Source organism: Aulonocara sp. 'chitande type north' Nkhata Bay, linkage group LG2 (assembly GCF_057382095.1).
Source record: "Aulonocara sp. 'chitande type north' Nkhata Bay isolate Kocher_YH1m ecotype deep benthic linkage group LG2, A_spYH_male_GT1.1, whole genome shotgun sequence".
In the NCBI taxonomy this organism is placed as follows: domain Eukaryota; kingdom Metazoa; phylum Chordata; class Actinopteri; order Cichliformes; family Cichlidae; genus Aulonocara; species Aulonocara sp. 'chitande type north' Nkhata Bay.
Genome location: NC_141345.1, coordinates 37,775,887 through 37,794,632, shown reverse-complemented (window position 1 = coordinate 37,794,632; position 18,746 = coordinate 37,775,887). Strand labels below are relative to the sequence as shown.

At 41.5% G+C, this 18,746-nt stretch overlaps 1 pseudogene; it reads right to left on the bottom strand.

The window, feature by feature from the left end:
- Positions 1–3,112: 3,112 nt before the first annotated feature.
- LOC147338396 (uncharacterized) lies at positions 3,113–3,720 on the bottom strand (annotated as a pseudogene).
- Positions 3,721–18,746: the final 15,026 nt, after the last annotated feature.

The following is an 18,746-nucleotide window of genomic DNA, read 5'->3' as shown; positions in this document are numbered from 1 at the left end:
AAGACTGGTTTCTGAGTTTCACAGCTGGGGTGGACGAGGCTAAGCATCAGGCTTTCAAATGAATTAAAAGTCTGTCTGGGTCTTTGGTTGATTAATAGGCTGGTGTGAAAAATTGCTGCCACACCGCCCCCTCGGCCTGTGCTTTGAGGTTTCTGGTAGTTAGAATGACTCGGGGGTGTTGATTCATTTAAACTAACATAATCATCCTGCTGCAACCAGGTTTCTGTAAGGCAGAGTAAATCAATTTGTTGATCAATTGTTAAGTCATGTACTAACAGAGACTTGGAGGAGAGAGACCTAATATTTAATAATCCACATTTCACTGTTTTATTCTTTGGTTCATATTGAATTGAATTGAATTGAATGAATGCTTTATTGGCCATATGCAGGTTGCCCCGCAGAGGAATAGGACCCCCCCCCCTGACTTACACACACAACAAAGACATCACATGGGAATGCAGTCGGAGATCGGCAGCGTTACAGAAAAAAAAACACTGAAAAAGTACACAACAATGGGAAAAGTACTAGAGGAAAAACAGAGACCTCTTCTCACGCTGGGCACCTATGGGAGGACAGCATGAGAACAGGAAACAAAAAAAACTCCTCTGCACAGAGAGCACATTAATGTCCACATTACAGCAATGGAGCACGTGACAAGCCACAGGGGTTGGGTAGGGGGTGAGGAGTAATCCGAAGGAACACAGCAGTCGTCCTACACAGCGCTACCATTCCAGCGCGGCACACAGACCCGCCGTCTTCCCCCACAGGAGACAAGCATCGAAGGCATTTGGAAAGGGAGGGGGATCAAAGTCAAAGTCAAAGTCAAAGTCAACTTTATTTGTCGATTCTGCCACATGTACAGGACATACGGAGAATAGAAATTGCGTTACTCTTCACTCCCTAGATAAATAGCAAATGAACATTTAAATATATTTAAATATAAAAGTGATTAAAAAATGCAAGTAAAATAATTAAAAAGTAAAAATTTAAATAAATACAATTTTACATATAACAAGAAAGCTATATAATATACAATATAATGGGTAAGTGACATTGAGTGTAAACCAGGCAGAGTAGTGCAAATGGCAAATAGTGCAAATGGAGATTTGGTAATGTATGGTAAGAGAAAGTGTAACAACAAAGTCTTATGAGGTAATGGCAGTCCAATGCTCCACAAAGTGACTGGTAACTGGTGCAGGCCAGTGAGTGAGTCAGAGAGTGTGTGTGTTTGTGTGTGTGTGACAGAGTTCAGTGAGACCGTGGAGGAGAGAGGGGAGAGGGGGCAGAATCGGGAGGGAGTTAAGCTTCCTGACAGCCTGATGGATGAAGCTGTCTTTCAGCCTGCTGGTCCTGGCCTGGAGACTCCGCAGTCTCCTCCCCGACGGCAGCAGCTTGAAGAAGCTTTGCATTGGGTGTGTGGGATCAGCCGCTATGCAAAGGGCTTTTTTAGTGAGACGGGTGCTGTAAATGTCCTGGAGGGAGGGGAGAGAGACACCAATGATCCTCTCTGCAGCTCTCACTATGCGTTGGAGGGTTCTATGACAGGACGCATTGCAGGCTCCAAACCACACAGTGATGCAGCTCGACAGGATGCTCTCGATGGTGCCTCTGTAGAAAGTGTACATGATGGGGGCTGGTGCTCCTGCTCTTCTTAGTTTGCGGAGAAAGAAGAGACGCTGCTGTGATTTCTTGGCCAGTGCTGTGGTGTTGTACGTCCAGGAGAGATCCTCTGTGATGTGCACACCCAAGAACTTGGTGCTGCTCACTCTCTCCACAGACGCTCCGTCAATGGTCAGAGGAGCATGTTGGGTGTGCATTCTCCTGAAGTCCACAACAATCTCCTTCGTCTTCTCCACATTCAGAGAGAGATTGTTGTCAGCACACCACGTGGCCAGGCGTCTCACCTCACTTCTGTAGTCGGTCTCATCCCTGTTGCTAATGAGACCCACCACCGTTGTGTCGTCCGCAAACTTGATGAAGAGGTTGGAGCTGTATGATGGGGTGCAGTCATGGGTCAGCAGAGTGAAGAGGAGGGGGCTCAGCACACATCCCTGCGGGGCCCCCGTGTTTAAAATGATGGTGCTGGATGTATTACTGCCAACCCGTACTGCTTGAGGTCTTCCGGTGAGGAAATCCAACAGCCAGTTGCACAGTGAGGTGTTGAGCCCCAGCTGGACCAGTTTTTGAATGAGCTGTTGGGGGATTATGGTGTTGAATGCTGAACTGAAATCTATGAACAGCATTCGAACATATGAGTCATTTTTGTCCAGGTGTGTGAGTGCCGAGTGGAGTGCAGTGGAGATGGCATCATCGGTTGAGCGGTTGGGCCGATAGGCAAACTGGAAGGGATCCAGGGAGGGGGGCAGGACAGTCTTGATGTGTTGCATGACTAGTCGTTCGAAGCACTTCATCAGGATGGGAGTAAGTGCAACAGGACGGTAGTCATTAAAGCAGGAGGGAGATGACTTTTTTGGAACCGGAATGATTGTGGTGGCTTTAAAACATGTGGGGACGACAGCCTGGATGAGTGATATGTTGAAGATGTCTGTGAAGACATCAGTGAGTTCCACTGCACAGTCTCTCAGTGCACGACCAGGAATGTTGTCAGGACCCGGAGCTTTATGTGCATTGATCCTGCTGAGGGATCTCCTCACGCTGTCCGGTGACAGAGTCATCACCTGGTCACCAGGAGGGGGTGGGGTCTTCTGTGCAGTGGTGCTGTTTTGGACTTCAAAGCGAGCAAAGAAAGTGTTCAGCTCGTTCAGCAGGGGGATAGTGCTATCACAGGTCTGTGGTGGGGGCTTGTAATCTGTGATGGTCTGAATGCCCCGCCATTCGGATGAGTGCGTGCTTATCAGTGTAAGTGTATGTGTGTGCGTGTCCAGAGTTCAGCTGAGACAGTGTCCTTCGCTCTATCAGGCTAAGTAAACAGTCTGCCAGCCAACCCAGGTGGCCTTGCATGGGATGGGAAGAATAGTTATCACCCAGTCATTGTCAGGGAGTGGTTGTTCGGCTCCAGCCTTGGGCCTGAGTAGCTGGCGCCGTGGTGTCCACATGTTGAATATTGTTGATTTCTCCGTTATGCGAGCAGCTCTGAATTTCAAGCTGTTCTTTAACACTCTGACACTGGTCTCTCGATCTCCTGTTGGAGAGCTGCAAGCCTCCCCATGATGGTATCAAACTTCTGTTCTGTGGTGTTGTCATTCTTTGATTCTGAGACCTCACAACTGCAGTGACCCGTTCTGTGATGTGATCCAACTTTCGCTCCAGGGTGTCGTTTTGAGCAGGCCCCTCTCTGCTGTATCCCACCATACGCTCAATGTTGTTATTTTGAGTCTTCACGGCAGCTGTAAGCATCTCCAAGGTGTTAACCATGCTGCGTTTGTTGTGAGAGGTCGCGCCTCGTCCCATCGCTTCGATTCCAGCGGTCAGCTTTGGGGGGTTTTGAACAGCTGGTTCCACTCTCTTATTTCTCTGATAAGTCAGGGCCAAGCCAGCTCCGATCAGCAAGAACCCTGTTATCATGGTTCCGAATAGGTAGATATCTTCAGCGTCCTCGATCGACAGTCCCGCCAGGCACATGACCCTCCAGTTCTGCCACCCGTCCATCGTGTATCCGGCAGGGAAAGTCCCTCCAGGGCACTCGGGCTCTCCCGAGCCCAGACTTCTCGTTGAGAAAAGGGTGTCAATAGCATTCAGAGACCAGTTGATCAAATCCATAATTCTCTTTTAGGTTTTAGAGAACAACAGTGAGAGACTGTTCGAGGGAAAGTAATGCACACGAGACAGGACAAGGACACAAGAGGCTAAGCAGGGAAGATAAGGGGAAGGAGGAGAGGAGAAAAAGTGTGACCGCCTTCGCCAAGAGCCAGAAGAGAGGATACTGTATTGTTCTTTCTTTGTGATTGTTTATGTTTAAGTTGTTTGTTGCTGGTTTTTAGTTAGTTTTTTGTCTGTTTGGGAGCTGACACAGTCTCTATGGAGATGGGTATTTGGGAGGTAGCAGGAGGAGAGAAGCTGCAGAGAGGCGTGTAAGACTGCAACTCTGCTTCCTGGTCCCAACTCTGGATAGTCATATTTTGGGGGGTTTAATAAATTTGTCCATATTTCGAGAAATGAGAGCTGCGCCATCCAAAGTGGGATGGATGCCGTCTCTCCTAACAAGATCAGCTTTCCTCCAGAAGGTTTGCCAATTATCTATGAAGCCCACATCGTTTCTGGGACACCACTCTGACAGCCAGCAATTTAAGGAGAACATGCGGCTAAACATGTCACTCCTAGTTTGATTGTAGTTTTCTCTGGTCCCCTCCCCAGAGTCCAACATTGTTTTGGCAAAGTTACACACCGATTCAATATTGATTTTAGTGACCTCTGATTGGCGTAACCGGGTGTCAATACTGCCGACATGAATTATGATTTTACTGAATTTACGTTTACCCTTAGCCAGCAGTTTTAAATTTCCTTCAATGTCGCCTGCACTCTAAGAAATAAAACTGATAATTACTTAAATATTTTGGTGCAACACTTTTACACTCAAAAATAATGAGTAAATGCAAAAACAATCACATCTCTTAAATACACCTTATTAATTGAGTAAATCCAACTAAAATGGAATAAGTTGTTATGAACAATTAAAGATGTTACAGTAACATACAAAATTGAGTAAATACAATTGAAAATGTAAGTCAAAACAACAGTAACCAAAAGTTCAAAATACATAAAATATTAATTAGGAAATGCTGAAATGCTTGGCACATTTAACCAACACCATTACAATTATTTGTTTTTAAATAATGGTTCAATTTACTTAATATTTTTAAGTTAACTTAAGCAAAAACGTTAATTACAATTAAGTGTTATTTTTATATATATATATATATATATATATATATATATATATATATATATATATACATATATACATATATACATATACATACATATATACATATATATACATACATATATACATATATATACATACATATATATATATATATATATATATATATATATATATATATATATATATATATACATACATATACATACATATATATATATATACATATATGTATATATATGTGTATATATATATATATATATATATATATATATATATATATATATATATATGTGTATATATATATATATATATATATATATATATATATATATATATATATATATATACACACACACACACACACACACACCCCCCCCCCCAGGAAAAAAGAACCACGTCAGTTCAACATTGTTCACAATGATTTATTTTAAACAGCTTTTTTGTGAATCAGATTTTAGCAGATTCCTTCTCTGAACACAGTGAGCTGAAATCTGTTCTACATTCAGTGGATAGAACTTGGATAAAATTTCAGTCACAACAGCCTTATATAATAAAATTGCATCCAAATTGGCATGCTTAACAAAACTCTGTAAAACTGGCATATTGATGCTAACAACAAGAAAAATGTACCTGCCATACAAAGAATAAAAGTGGCTCAAGTGAACGCAGTGCTTTACCTTTTCAGAAAAGGTCAAATGACAAAAATAAAATTAAGATCCCAAAAAAATATAAATCCTGAAAAAAAAAAACAACGAAATTTTGCACTGTGACATAGTTTTTGAACATCTTATTTTGATTCCAAAAAATTGGGAAGATTATAACTAAAGAGTGACCAAAAAACATCCATAATTTAAATAAAAAGGTTTCAAAAAGGATTGCGCTAAAAAAAACAAAAAACAAACAAACAGAAGATACTCTCCCATTTACACCTTAATGTGAATCTGGAAAGTTAATACAAAAACACAGTTTATGGTACAAACATTATTTATGAACAGGAATGTCAACACAATGTAATGCCGCAACTGAACCTTTTGATGAGCATTACATGTCACTTAACAAGTCTAACACTTTAAGAACAGCCCTGTGAAATTTTGTCTACAATGAACAGAGGTCATTTTTCAGTCTTTGAACCTTGACAGAAAGGTTTCCTGGATCCAGCTCCATGAACACTTTTTGAAATGCTTCAAATGTGCATTTGAAATTCTTGGGGTATTTCAGATCCAGAGCATAGCACAGTCCCAAAAGATAGCAACAGGCTTTGCTCAGATTCCCAAGTTTGCCCAGAACAGTAACGCCTTCAATAACAATACCCACATCAGTAGGTTCGCCTGACCTGTCTTGACCTGTTGCGATGTTCAGATATAAGTGTGTCCAAGTAGCAAATACTTTCCTCTCTGTGACTAGGGGACACAACAAGTTCAGTTATATCTTTTAGAGTCATAAGAACTTGCCATGCTTCATCATTTTTGGGAATCTTTTCCCCAATAATAAAAGGTAATAGTCTCAATAACGTCCAATTTTCATGTGCGTTGCCACCAATGCTTTTGCGAGTGGAAAAATTTAGGGGGATGATTTGGGGGCGATCTGTTTTATCGGTCCATTTGTAAGGAAATTCTGTTATGAAGTTATTGAGTTCAGTTAAGGAAAAGTAACGTTTACGGATAAACACATGAAGGCATAATGCTAATTCTAGTGGAATTATGCCTTCAAAAAGGTCGTGCAAAAGATCTGGAGGATACCCTGTGACAAAATGGAAATATTTTAATTTCCCCGTTAATGGACAACCTTTCTTCACACCACAAAAATGAACCGAGGAGGAATTTTCCTTTATGGTTTGGACATGTAGATCATAGTTCTCTTTTGTTCTTGGTGGAAAAGCTCCTGAACGAACTTCTTTTTGCTGAAAGTCTGAATGGTCTCCAAGGCAAAATCTACAGATGTAATGTCCAGAAAAGCTTTCCACGAGTCCACTAAGAGAATGAGCGCCAAGATTGTCAGCACAAACACAAAAAACAGTGCCCCTGATATATCTACCAAGCTGTGAACAAAAAATCCCGTCTCTCTCTAATGTTATGAGATCCTTTAAAAGTGGCTCGAGAACAGTTTCATAGCCAAAAGTTTTAACATCACTTGCCTTACACAGGAGAGCCAATTGAATTGATGTTAGCTGTGATCTCAGTTCAGTTGGTATATCAGCAAGTACCCAGTACACAGCTGTGACTTTGTGTTTTTTTCTTGAAGTCCCAAGTGGATTACAAATTTCAAAGTCATCCACATAGAGAACAAGGGAAATACTTAAGTCCTCAATAGCACAAAGTTGGTTTTGCTTGAAATATTGTCCATCGTGGAAAGAGGATAACTGTGAAGTGTTCAAATGTCTAGTTAATATACTGTTAACATCTTCTTTACTCAGTAACAGCTGCAAGGACTGAAGAATAGGCACATACTGAAAAGTGGAATTCTTTTCTGGATCCAAACAGTATTCTACTGGTTCAATAACACAGAAGTTTTCCTTGAAATATTTCTGTCTCTTATATCTTGAAGCAAAGGGACCATCAGGACTAAGGGCTGCACATAAAGGACTACAGTGACATATTTTTTCAGCCAATTCACTGACAAAAGACTGATCAATATTACAGTTATTCTTAATAAGAATATCACTTATTGACTTTGGAATATACTGAAGTGATAATGTGCAGATATAACTGAGCTGTTCTACCAAGTCATCCACACATTTACCAGAAACATTATAGATGCTTTCCAGTTTTAACAAGAGCACACCAATATTTTTCAAAATTTCATTTGTTGTTTCCCTTTCACAACCAAGTTCAGTGGTGACATCCAAGTCCTCGTGATCTTCTAATTCCAGTGCTGGTAAGACGATTTCATTAGATGTACTGACAGTTTGCTTTGAAATCAAGTTAGTTTTAAAGTGCTTCCATGAACAAAATCTGTGCTTTCGACTTCTGTGAGTCGCCTAAGTCCCACAAATGTTTGTCTTAAACTCACAACCATCAAAAACACACTCTATGGTTTCATGGCTTTTCAAATGGGAATTTATATGTTGAAAATAGTCTTGTGTGTTTGGGTAAAAAGAGTCACAGATTTTACATCTAATAGTTGGAAGGACCTCACACTCTTCCGTTTCATGCGAACTGTGAGACCTAGACAAGTGTGAGCGTAAGGCACCCCATGTCTTAAAAGAGCAAGGACAATTCAAATGAAGACAGGGTATGGAATAGCCATGACCAAATGTACCATGTTTCACTCGATAATGTTTGAGTAGTGACACTTTTGATGACTCCTCATGTTTGCAGAGTTTACACTGCCATCTCATCACCTGTGACCTAAAAAATTGTGAGAAAATATGTCTCACAGTATGAAGATGACAGAATGGTGTATAACCATATTTACGCAGTTTTTGTATGATTAACTGATTGAATAACCAATACTCACTACCAATTCAGGTGGAGGATACAACTTACAAATAAGTCAACATGGAACAAAGTACAATACTTAACCACATTGAAATAATCTGAATCACATCACCATGCTGTATAAATAAAAAGATAGTATGGTGACACTAGATGACAGACCATGAACTCATCAATATATTTACCGAACTGAAAAATTCTCAAAATTTAGATTTGGCATTTGTATGACTAAAATAACCCACCACAAAACCAGTATAAATATTTAGGTGGTATCACCATCCACTACTCAGCTTGTATAAAACAATATCATATCATTCCAAAATTTAACACATCAAGTCCTCTGAGTAAAATTACCTGCTTTACTTTGTAGTTGATGCAGATTTTTTTCTCCTGGTGGTGAAGATGGTGCTGAAAAAATACAAATCAAAACTTTATCATTACAAAACATGTCACTGAGTAATCTGCCATAACATCAATCTCTTATAAGAAATTTTAGCTTGGATTGAAATAAACATTTATTTTTTATGTAAATTGGGAGTAACTATACTGGAAATGATGGTACTTTTGGCTTGACCCAAAAGACCAAAGCTTTTTTTTTTTCCATTATTTTCTGGGATCTGAAAGGAAGTAGGGCCCCGAGTCTAAATTTACTTAAGGCCCCATAGTACTTTGGACCGGCCCTGGATGAGGTAATCTGCTGACCCGGGCGGTCCTCTCAGCGTTCTCTCAAAAACTGGCCCTGTTCAGGACAAAGCTGCAAGCAGCGTCTTATATGCTCTGAAAGACCCCACATAGAACAAGAAAGCTAAGCAGCATGGTTGCTGCTATGAACTGTTCCGCGGGCAGGTCTTCTTAGTTACCAAAGCCATTGATGACGTCTGTTCATCTCCTCCTGAACAACCTGACAGAGTGAGTCAGGCCGCGTGACTACCGCAGCTCCCGCACCGTGACTCAACAGGGCCATTTTCTAGAAATGTCTGAGCACACCTGCTTTCACGTGGTTCTTAAAATGCCCCCGATTAAACGGTCAGGTCGCTGGTACCGGGACATTCCGGTCAAATTACCCGGAACGCAGATAGCGACTCAGAACGTAAAAGGATAAAAGGGCGCGGTTTCCCGCCGCCTTTACTGGAAGACGGGTTGAAAACTTAAATTAACGTGCACAAACACGCTGCGAAAAGTGAGCCACCATGACAAACGCTTTCTTCAGAACATGTTATAAAAGAACGGTGTGGATAAAGACAGCTAATGTAAGAATGGTCACTTACCTGAAAACGTTACCAAGTCTGCAGTGGATGTGTGTCTGTCTCGTTCAACGTGCAGAAAATCTCCCATGAGGCCATGCTCCTCGCGCGCGGTACATGCCAAAGGTCATTAGTCTTACTCAAAGTTTTAAGTTAGTATTGGGGGACAAAATTATATTGATTTTGAACCATTAATAATTAAAGTTAAAGACAATGATAAATATGAATACCAGTCTCTCAGTTATTTTGAGTACTTTCTATGAGATATATTGAGTAGATTTAAATAATGCACCCTGTGTTTCAAATACAGAATTTTTTCTTTTAAATAAACTTGAACAAAAGAACTCAGTTCAACTCAAAAACTGGTGTTGAAAATTTAAGCATTCTTTTCAGTATTTTCAACTCAAGATAACACGTTTGTGATTTTCAAAGATTTAATCAAGGTCATCTAACTTAGAATTATAATGATATTTACTAAGCCCCTGAATAATTTTTTAGGGTGTGCTCTGGCCCCTGGAAGACAATTGACTATGGTTGCCGGTGTCTCTAGCTTCACATGTCTGAGAACAGAATCACCAATTACCAGAGTTTGACCCCCGGCGGGTGTGTCGCCGAGTGGGGAAAAACGGTTAGACACATGAACGGGTTGGTGGTGTACCCGGGGCTTCTGTTTAAGACTATGCTTCCTCCTCACCGTCACCCAGCCACCCTCTTTCCCCAGCTGCTTGGGGTCTGCCAGGGAACAGCTAGCGGGGCCTACGCTTGTTACACCCCGGCCTAGGCAACCGGCGTGCAACTCAGGAAAAATAGAAATAAGGGGAAAAGGGCCCCCAAGCTCAGTAATCCTGGCCTCCAGAGCTGCAAATATGCTACATTTGTTACAGATATCATTACTGCTAAAGGAGGCCGAGGAGTAACTAAACATCTGACACAATGAGCAGGAAAGTGCAGGAGGGACAGGTGAGGAGTCGGCTACGAGCTAAGCTAAGCTAGCGAAACAGTACAGAGACAGTGAGTGAATATTTTGGCTACACAGGGAGTTCAGAATTATTAGGCAAATGAGTATTTTGTCCACATCATCCTCTTCATGCATGTTGTCTTACTCCAAGCTGGGTTGAGGATGGAGTCAAGCTCAACTCCCAGTCCTACTGCCAGTTTCTGGAAGACACCTTCTTCAAGCAGTGGTACAGGAAGAAGTCTGCATCCTTCAAGAAAAACATGATTTTCATGCAGGACAATGCTCCATCACACGCGTCCAAGTACTCCACAGCGTGGCTGGCAAGAAAGGGTATAAAAGAAGAAAAACTAATGACATGGCCTCCTTGTTCACCTGATCTGAACCCCATTGAGAACCTGTGGTCCATCATCAAATGTGAGATTTACAAGGAGGGAAAACAGTACACCTCTCTGAACAGTGTCTGGGAGGCTGTGGTCGCTGCTGCACGCAATGTTGATGGTGAACAGATCAAAACACTGACAGAATCCATGGATGGCAGGCTTTTGAGTGTCCTTGCAAAGAAAAGTGGCTATATTGGTCACTGATTTGTTTTTGAATGTCAGAAATGTATATTTGTGAATGTGGAGATGTTATATTGGTTTCACTGGTAAAAAATAAATAATTGAAATGGGTATATATTTGTTTTTTGCCTAATAATTGCCTAATAATTATGCACAGTAATAGTCACCTGCACACACAGATATCCCCCTAAAATAGCTAAAACTAAAAACAAACTAAAAACTACTTCCAAAAACATTCAGCTTTGATATTAATGAGTTTTTTGGGTTCATTGAGAACATGGTTGTTGTTCAATAATAAAATTATTCCTCAAAAATACAACTTGCCTAATAATTCTGCACTCCCTGTAGATTAGGTTGTGAGTACACAGAAAGGGAAGCACGTGAAGATTATACTATGAAAAAAGAATGTATCTAAAAGTTGTTAATTAAATTGCTAAGCAGATAAGCTACTCAGAAACACCACTGTGTTTGAGCAGGAACAGGAAGTGATACTCTACCACAGAGCGAGCGAACACCAAGTGACAGCACCACCAAGAGTGAAAAATCTCCCAGACATGAGAGAGTGAGAGATGAAAGAGCACTGACAGCAACAGTGCGTCTCCCTCGACCCTCATGTATTCCATGTCTCAGTGTCTTGTGTTATGTTTCCTGTTTTATTTTGAAAATCTGGTGCTTCCATGTTCAGTGTGCTTAGTTTTGCTCTTCCCCTGTGGTGTCATTATGTTTATTTCTGTCAGCTGTTTCCTCACGTGTTTCTACTTCCCCTGATCACCTCCCATGTGTATTTTGTCTGTGTGTGTCATTCTTGTGTCTTTGTCAGTCTGCGTTCCTTCGTCAGATTCAGTTTTTCTCTGGTCCAGCTCAAGTTTTGCTCATGTTTTCATGTCCATGTCTATGTCTAGTGTTTCCCAGTTTAGGTTTTAGTTTAGTTTCACCTTGCCTTAATGTTGTACGTCTGTTGCCAGCCATAATAAACGGCTCATTTTTTTGTTAATTCAAGTCACGTTTCACGTTCTGTTTTTGGTCTGTATTTGAGTCCTTTTCTTCACTCGACACACTCTCAGCCCGCTGACTGTGACACCCTGGTTCGTATCCTGTTTGGAGTTAGTGTTTTGAACTTTTTCTCATTTTTATTTTTGCCTCACTGATTTGAAAGCTTTAAGGAAAGGTTGTAGTGTGGGTTAGAATATGGTCTTTAATAACAATAACCCTGCAGTGTGGAAAATGATGATTTGAGAGTCACCACTGAGTGGCCATTACCCAGGACACCGTGCATCACTGCCAAAGGACACCTTGTTTGTAACTAAGGCAGAGTGAGGGCTTTGACACAGTCATGGGAACGAGACCGGCAGGTTACTGCCTTATATAGTTTTTTTGTACTTATGTTACATGGCACAAAAATATATTGGCCTGACAATGATTATGGCAACTCAACCAAAAGGTTGAACTGATGAGAAGACAAGAATAGACTGAGTCTTTTTATGGATGGTGTTAAGAGCAGAGCTGAACAATAACGATAAGTCACAATGACCATCACGGTCTTACATTTATGGTTAAGCTTTAAGTTTTGGTTGACAGTGTGAACATTTCATGTTCATCTACCATTAAAAACAACACAGCTGTCACATCTGTAGTCTTTCATACACTGTCAGAAAAAACCTCTTCTGTGGAGACTCGAGCTGTTCAAAGCTAAAAAGTTTTGAGTTCTGAGCCAAAAAAATATCCAGTTTTTGACCATTTATCATAAAAACATTTCAACTGCATTTGAACAGCTGATGTTTTTCCTGCGTTCATACTGGTACCACAACACAGACACATGCACACAACAATATGTGAAATCAACACACAGGATGACGGACTTGTTGCTAAGAAAATGCCTTGAGTGCTGTAACAAGTGCAGAAGAAGATAAGAAATTGAGGGAGAGAAAAAATAGTATGGTAATTCAAATAAATAAAGGCAAGGAAAGAGAGAGTAAAAACAGAAATGAAGACGAGGGATGAGAGAAATAAAAAGGTAGGGCGGACTCCCTCTCCTGGCTGTTTCTCCTCAATCTTGTTAAATGAGAAAGGATAAATTGATTTTCCATTTCCCAGCACTGTGCATACATTTCCTTTTTAGAAAGAGGTCAGCGTAAGGGGAAGCCATTCCTGCTTCTAAAATATCACTGAGCTGCTGCTGCTGCTGTTGGTGGACACACACAGGGCTTCAGTCCATCTGCACCGATAAGAATGGCCTGTGTTGTCCAAGAAGCTGGCTGTCTACATGAAAAATATACGTCAGAGGTTTTTTCTTTGTGTGGTTTTTTCTTTTTTTACATGCACAAACATGCCACATGGCCAAACAAGCTCCTGTCCATATAGTATGGGCTATATCCAGCCCACACAGTCAAGTCTGGCTCATGAATTTTAGGCAATTTCATATCCAAAAAACTGCTACTTTGTTGCTGAAGGAGCCCAAATTAAACCTAATTGTATCTGCAATCAGAACAAGAGACGTGCTTCTAGGTCAGTCTGAGCCAAACATATGATTGTTTTCTCTATTTTAGTGTCTTTACCTTAAAATATTAAAGCCTCGAGCCAACTGCTGTTGTGATTTGGCACTGTATACTTATATAATGAATTCAATATCGAGTTGAATTAAAAATTTAATAGGGTGAGTCTCAAAGTAGTATCCACATGGCCTTAGAGCATGGGTGGGTCAATCACTGTGCATATTAAATATGAACAAGTAAAAGGCAACTAAATGACGATGAACTACTAGTTTTGCTTTTAATACTTTATGTTGATTTGTCTTCAAACTAATAAATTAAATGATGTGACTGATGTAATCTGTGACTAAAGATTCACTTTGTCTTTTGTTGTCACACCTATAAGCAAGCTGCAGCCATAGCTGCCAATATTCATTTGACTTGGTTTTATCAATTACTTACTGACCTCCACAGTGAGACTGTGATCACGTTCCTTCCTTCCTTTTGTTTCATTTATGCTGTGCCTTAATATCAATATTGTGTAGCTGCCAGTAAATTAATTTAGTTATTTTTGCCTTGAAAGCAAATCTAAAGTCAGCCTTGCATTGGTATCATCAGTAAAGATCAGCGAATGAAACTGGATCAAGATTCATCTGTAAGCAGAGAACAAAAAGCTCTAGCCTTCAAGTGACTCCTGAAAAGCCTGAATAAACACAGAGTCAGAGCAGGAAATCTTCTTTATATATATCTTTAAAAGCTCAGTGATGGAAAAGTTGAGTGCTGCCAAATGCTTGAGCTGAGGAAGTGGAACGGGGAGGGGGAATCTGTGATTGAGCTATTATACTCCCAGAATGCAGTTCAGGTTTGATGAATAGGAGTGAAGCAGTGGGGAGTAAAGGTGCAGCTTTGTAAGGATGGGTCAGGGGCTGTGGTAGGAGTGGACTGGAAGGTGGTGGAAAAATATATAAGCTGCCATGTGTGTACATGTTTAGACATCTTTGTGAGGACAGAAAACTGGCATGCCACTATACTTGTGGGGACGGGCATTTTGTCCCCTAAGTGACTATTTGTCCCCAAGAGTTTAAAGGTATAATGTGGTTCTTGTGTCAGGGTTACCATTAGGTTATGTTTATGTTTAGGCAAAGGGTTAGGCACTAGTTTTTTAAGGTTAAAAAAGCATTATGTGTTGCGGCGGTGGTTCTGTGTGGACCCAAAAGCAGATTCTGAACTAGATTGAATAACAAAGCTTTAATAACAACACACAAGAATTGCACTTGAAGCTGTGCACATGAAGCATGAGCTACAGGGGGTTCAGGTGCTTGAGGCTGTGAGCAGGGAGAGTGAACTACTGTGAGGTTGGAAGAAGGGATCGTTGTTCGAGGGATGGTAGTCAGAGTCACCAAAACAGAGGGAGAGAAATGTCAGACTTGTACTGGTGAGAAAACCGGTGGCATAGCACAGGAGAATCTTACAGAGGCTTACTTGTTTGCAGGTGGAGAGAGGACTAGAGCCCAGTGGTTTCACCTGACACACATGGAACATGGGATGCACCCTTAGTGATGAGGCCATTACAGTGTGATGATAGCTTGCGAGAATCCATCTTGAGTGGAATATCCTTTGCAGCCAGCCATACCTTTTGATCTGGAGCATATGTTGGCGTGCCCATGTGATGCTGGTTGGCATACAGGCATTGGTGAGCCACTGACCTGAGAGGAGCTTGCCTTGTTCGTGTCCAGGCTCAACAGCAGCACTGTCGATGGTGCTGGATGGAGGTACCCCAAGTTCTGCTTCATGTTCAGGAAATAGAGGAAGCTGGTATCCCAAAGATGCTTCAAAAGGAGACAACCCAGTGGCAAAGGAGGTAAGTGTGTTGTGTGTGTATTCAGCCCAAGGGAGAAATAAAGACCAGGATGCCGAATCATGGGTAGGCATGCAACGGAGGGTAGCTTCTAGCTCCTGATTAAGTCCTCCTGTCTGACCATTGGTTTGAGCGTGGTAACTGGAACTTTGACAGGGTTTGACTCCAAGCGCAGCACAGAAAGCCTTCCAGGCTTGTGATGAAAACTGAGGACCTCTATCAGACAGTATTTCTACTGGAATGCCATGTAATCGGAATACCTGCTCGACTACTTTGGGCTGTTTCAATGACAGTGGGTAATTTATTCAGGCCAATGAAATGGGCAGCAGAATCTGTCTATGATGGTGAAAATAGCTGACTTCCCAGATGAAACTGGTAACCCAGTAACAGTCCAGCATGATATGTGACCATGGGCGATGTGGTGTGGTTAGTGGTTGTAACAGCTCAGCCGGGTGTTGAGAATGAGACTTAATCTGAGCGCAAACGGTGCAAGCGGCCACATACTCCCTGACATCCCTATCCAAGGTCTCCCACCTGAAATATGTATAATCAGAGCATTGGTCCTGCCTCTCCCCGTGTAGCCTGAAAACCAACTCATATGAATCCAGTCTAGAAATTTGTAACAGACGGCTGCTGGGACGTAACGCTGGTCCACCGGGCCTGTAACTGTGTTGGGTTAGCCTCCAGTGCCTGGCGGATGGCCTCCTCCACCTCCCAGGTGATGTTTCCAATTTTGCAGCTAGCAGGGAGAATGGTTGGAACTTCCAATGGTTTGGTGTCGGAGGTGAACTGACTGGACAGCGCATCAGGCTTGACATTGAGGGAGCCTGGACAGTAAGAGATAGAAACATTAAACCTGGTGAAGAATAGAGACCAACGTGCCTGGCGAGCATTCAGTCTCTTGGCTGTCCGTAGGTAGGTGAGATTCTTATGATCCGTGCAAATACAAAAAGGCTGCTCAGCTCCCTCTAGCAGGTGTCACCATTCCTCCAGCGCGAGCTTAACAGCAAGGAGCTCCTGTCCCCTACTTATTAGTTCTTTTCTGTGGGAGACAGGCGACAAGAGAAACAACGAAACGAGAGACAAATCCACTTGGGTATTGGGCCTTAATTTGTTATGCATGACGACAGCAAGCACAAACAACCAACCAGAGTCACAAAGAGACAACTCAAGCCTCAAGAAGAACAAATATTTGGGCCACAGAGTGTGTGCCCACTCACAGCTCTGATCTCTAAATGATCAGGTCAGTGGGATTACGTGAACATACACAAGTCGCTGAGACAGACTGAAACCACAGAAGAATCCTTTCTTCACATTTTTTATTCAAACTTTAGTTCAGTTTTTATTGTCTGACAGTGTCTCTCCCCTTCGGTAGTAATGCTCACCGCCATTAGTAGCATAAGTATGTGCTTGTGCTTTGAAACATATAAGTGCCTCTGTGGACCATGACAGAATCAGTCAAAAACACATGAAGGCATTCTTCAAATACAAACTTTGTCCAGATACCACTCCCTCTGGTCCTGCACCTGCACTGACCTTTCATCTCACTCTGTTCACCTCAATTTCAGTTATTCATGCATTTGTATCACCTTATTTTTTGTCAACACACTGTCTAAATGTGAATCACAAATTGCACAGGAGTATGAATGCAACATCAGTGAAGTCTGCAAGAGCATTAAAAGGATCAGGACAAGCAGGTGACCGAAAAGGAGAGCTGATGAGTGCTGATGAGCCAAATCAGGTCTCTTTCTCTGATAGGAATGGCCAACTGCCTCATTCCTTTATCAGCCAGGCTTTAAAAGAAAGAGGCTTTCTCTGTGTGCTTGCATGCAGTGAAGCATTCCTCCTCCTCTGGGTGTGATTGCAGTGCCTGGAGTAGAGAGAGAGAGAGAGTAGAAGATGGACTAGATAAAGAGATGTAATAGTGGCGGGGGAGAGCAAATGAACACTTTTATGGCCCTCTGTGAGTTTGCCAGCAAGTAAGTGTGTGTGTGTGTGTGTGTGTGTGTGTGTGTGTGTGTGTGTGTGTGTGTGTGTGTGTGTGTGTGTGTGTGTGGTCATCTGAAGATCCACCACAGTACAATTATACAGAGCAGAGATCTGTGTGAATCATTTTAGCCTCTACCTGCAGCTGGGATTTATCAGCTCTCACTGTTTAAACAATAGAAAAAGAAAAGAAAAGAAATCACATGTTCAAGATCTGTTTTAATTCAGTGACTGAATTAACTATGTAGGAATTAACTACCTTCCTCCCATAGCTGCTTTGCCAGGTGCTTACTGCTGATATGACCTATGCCTTCCTCCTGCAGGAGTCCTTGCATTTCCTCAGCATCACCCTTCATCATGCTGAAGTCATCCTCTTCTTTTTATTAAACAGATCTTTTGAGTCACTAATGATGTTCACAACACAAAGAATTTAAATGTATCCAGTCAAACTGTTACTGTGTGACACATGACATCATCTTCCAGTCTGTAGACTCAACGTGTGTTGCAGTTCCTTTAATACCTCGGTGGTGATGGAAGTGCTATGAGTGCAGTAGTGCTGTGCTGTGTGCATTAGTAGTATTTGAATACAGCAAGTGTAGTACTGTTGAAATGATTAGTTGGTCCAACCATTATCAACATTCTCTGTTTTAGCCCTCACAGGAGGGAAGTTATTACTGTGTATAAAGGAGGAGCCTCTTTGTTTTCCACTGCTTAGTATCACCAAGTTGCTTTGATATGCATTGAAAGGCTTTAATTCATTTGAATTACAGTTGGCTGAAGCTGAACAGCTGAAGCCATTTTATTGTGTTTTAGTTAAAAACAGTCAAATTGAGTTCACCTGTTTTTCGACTTCCATAGATGAAGTGATTATAATTAGAGATTTTAATTTGCACAGCAGATGACGCTCCCTCTCTCAGCTTTAGTTAACATGTCTCCGATGCCACAGGTGCTCCTGCACTGAATCATCTTTCTTTCAAGATGTAATTGTGAACCATGTCTACTGTGAGGATTTTTAATCAATGACACAAATGAATTTTCTTCACAGTTTGTGTAGATGATGACTCTATCCGCCCACAAAGAGTTTTCAGCAGTTTTTAATGCGGAACTATTAAAAGTCTTTCAGTGTAGTCTTTAAATAAGCAATTTTACTGTACACAGCACAACTACAGACAACATTTAGGGCTCTATCTCTGTGATGAACAGAATCAGTTTGTTGCCAGAATTGAACTAGAGGCTCTGTGACTCACAGGGTAGAGCAGCTTAACTACCAACATTATGCTCAGTAGTTTGATCCCCATCCACTGGTGTGTGAGAATGTTAGGCTCAAAGTGGTTAGACATAGAAAAAAGTGCTTGTATGAATGCGTGTAAATGAGGCTTGTAGTAAGAAAGT